Source organism: Heterocephalus glaber, unplaced genomic scaffold (assembly GCF_053883595.1).
Source record: "Heterocephalus glaber isolate CG9 unplaced genomic scaffold, H.glaber_assembly_v1.0 deba00001586, whole genome shotgun sequence".
Taxonomy (NCBI): Eukaryota; Metazoa; Chordata; class Mammalia; order Rodentia; family Bathyergidae; genus Heterocephalus; species Heterocephalus glaber.
In genome coordinates this window covers 3,093,721-3,097,146 of record NW_028258364.1, presented here as the reverse complement: position 1 = coordinate 3,097,146, position 3,426 = coordinate 3,093,721, and the positions used below count along the sequence as shown (strand labels likewise).

The following is a 3,426-nucleotide window of genomic DNA, read 5'->3' as shown; positions in this document are numbered from 1 at the left end:
TACATTTGAAAGTCTTTTATTGATCACTTTTTTGAGATGGGTTCTCACTATATTGCCTAGGCTGTGTTCTAACTCCTGGGCTCAAGCAACCTTCCTGCCTCAGCCTTCTGAGTAGCTGGGAAAACAGGCCCTTACCATTATACCTACATTGTTTTCTGTTTTTCATTTTTACTATTTTATTTTTGCATACATGTTTGTTAAAAATCAGTGAATTTTTGTGCCCAGTTTGGGTAATCAAAGAGCCTTTATAAGTAGTTTATATTGTCTAGACCCAAGCTATGCTGCAAATACAATCTGAAGTAAAAGAGGAAATTGCATATTTCTAAAGACAGGCCTAGATATTTTAATCCAGTACATCAACATGTTCCCTTTCTCTGGAAGCAGGGTTGATTCATGGCTGCCTGCTAGGGCACCATTCACAGGTATGGCCACAAAAGCAGGGTACTCACCACCAAAAACTAAACCAACAAGTCCAGCCCATGTCATGGTACAGGTTTCACAGTTCAAATCACAAAACTTGTGTAAGAGGCACCTGCTGACAAAAATGGGGACATCACCATTGGTGACCCATCAGCTATGTGAGCCTTTGTCACAAGCAAGGTGAGCTGAAAAAGCCTGTTTGCTATTAGGCCACAGAAAGTAGCCTTCAGTCCAATATATGTTGATCCATGTTCAAGTAGACGCCTGTCTGTTTTTGGAGGTTGGTTAATCTTTCTGGCTATGATACCAATTAAAGTTTCCTTGACAGTATCATCTGGTTTATGATTTTCTTGAGCCTTATACTCACCTCTCTCATTCCTCCTCCACCATACAGGCGTTCACTGCAACCTTTGCTCCACTTGCCATCTTTGGCTGGCAAAGGACCATACCTACATGCTTTATCACCTTTTATATTTTAACAAAATATATAAATAAACATACATTTAATTATCTCTGTTAATTTTTTCTTCTGGACTAAATTATAATTATTAGTGAAAATAGTTATTTTATAAACCTTGATAAAAATTGCTGAACAAAAGTAAAATGTACTGGAAATATGTATCTTATTAAAAAGGAGGGTTTGTTCCAATTAATTGATGTATCTCTAGATGAATTTTATTAATTGCTTAAAGAAGTGATTATTTCTATAGTTTGCATGTACTGATAGGCTCTGAGAAAACTTGATCACATAAACAAAAAAGGAGGATGAAAGTAGTTTTATTGTATTAATATTACTTAGTTCTTTGAACTCCTTCAGAGATATGTCAAAAATCATATTATGATTTATTATAAAAATTGTTATTATTTCCCCCCTCTCCTGTTGCTCTTTCTCCCCATCTTCCTATTATTCTTCTTCCCTTTCTTCTTATTTCTGATGAAGTGTTAAGATCATTCACATTTAAAGTGATTTTTTTCTATAATTCTATTAATATCCATGTTATTAGCAACTTTTAAAATACTCATCCTTGTTTTTTGTTTCATTTCTCCCTCTTTTTCTGGATTCTCTGATTTTAATTGTGCATTTTGTATAATTTCATTCGGTCTATCCTCTTATAACATCAATTATATCTTTAAAATATTTTAGTGGTTACCCTACAGTTAAATATAAATTTTTTTAAAATGTTGCCTCAAGCGTATTTGTTCTTCTACCATTTGGCAAATTGCTTTCAGGAAAGAAGCAGCCCAGGTTATGGCTCACATGTAAGTTTGTCCCTCTCTGAGTTTAGTTTATTCATACTCCTTTTGTGCATTTAAATAAAAATGTGACTTTTTAGTTTAATTGATAATGTTTCATTTCACTAAACATATGTCTGTTGATAACTAAAGAGGAAAAGATGGATTGGGTCATCCAGAGAGGAAATGAAGCATGATATTAAGGGTATTTCAGGACTAAGCAGTATCGCCTTCCAGTATTTATCAAAGAGGTAAAGAAAAAAAGATCAACCAAAGTAGATGAAGTGGCTAGGAAACAAAATAAAACAAGACAAAACAAAAACCAATGGAAAGAAAGCCAAGAGAGATGAAATTCAAAATGGACTTATGTTCTATAGTTCGAATTTAAAAATGCAATTACAACTGAAAGATGAACTTTTTCATCCTCTGAAACAAAGTGAGGTAGGGGAAATATAAATATGATTTATTGGTGGGAAATGTAAGGTTTGGGAAGATAGATATTTTAAAGATAGATTTGAGGAAAGAGCTTATCTAGACAGAAATTCTATAGTATTGATTGTATCTTTGATGAATTAATAAATATGCAAACTAAAATTATAGATCCCTAAACTTGACTTCATTGTTCCATCATTTCTGCTTATCAGAATTAAAATAGCTTAAATAACAGCAAAGGTGGACAAGGTTCTTTATTCTGTAAATGCAATGGAAAAATTATGTTTCAGTTAGTATGTATGTGCCCAATTTTATTATTCTGGAACTAAATTTTTTTCCTCCATTCCAATATGGTTCATATGTTGGGCACTCTACATTGAATTATTACCAAAACTCTGCAGTAATAGATACGAATCATAAAAGCAGTTTTGTGGCACACAAGTAATGTGAAGATCATAATCAAAACACTAGTATATTCATTAAAATAAAATCTTATAATTCATGTATTTGTTACTATACACAAGGCTATAATTCCCTAATGTACATTTTTAAAAGCTGTAATCATATTTTCACTTCCATTGCAAGAACATGTAATTGAATTATTACCCCATTCATACAGCTATCACAAGCAATCCAATGTTGCCTTCTCCTTAAACTATAATAGTACTACTTAAAAAAGCCAAAAGTTATAACATGATTCACTTCAACTTATATAAGCTGATTATCTCCCTAGCAGCTGACACAAACATTAGCAATATAGCAAAATCAGATTTTGTATTTTTGGGTCTGAAAATACCTACCTTGAAAGCTCGTCTCTTTTGAGTTGCGAAATAAATATCATCTTTGATATTTGTGAACAAATATGTAAACAAATTTGTATAAATGTATGTTCACATGGAGGTTATACAAAATTCCTATCATTTTAGTCTCATTGAAAGACATGTTTTTAGTTATTGTTATTGGTTTTGTTTTATTTTTGTTTGGATTTTTTGCTTCTGAGGATCAAACTCATGGCCTTGTACATGCTAAGTATATACTCTACCACTGAGCTACACACTCCCCTGGTCCAAATGACATTTTTTAAATACTGGAGAAAAGAAAGCTACCATGGAGATCCTAAGCAGGGTAAAAATGAACAAATAGAATAGGATGTGAGATTCTTCATGGAAGCAGAAAGACATATATGCCAATAAAGATTTTAAAAAGTCTTCATTGTGTAAACATAAATCTACTACAAAAATAAATTTCCTTTCAAAGGCATTGTTTTCTGCTGTGGGCTGAGCCTGAAGATGGTCCTTTGTCTCTTCCCTGCTCCTTTTCTCCTCCCTTCTCCCTTTCTCC

General features: G+C 32.8%; 1 pseudogene; it reads right to left on the bottom strand.

Moving 5' to 3' along the window:
- Positions 1–204: 204 nt before the first annotated feature.
- LOC101719517 (transmembrane protein 126A pseudogene) lies at positions 205–2,926 on the bottom strand (annotated as a pseudogene).
- Positions 2,927–3,426: the final 500 nt, after the last annotated feature.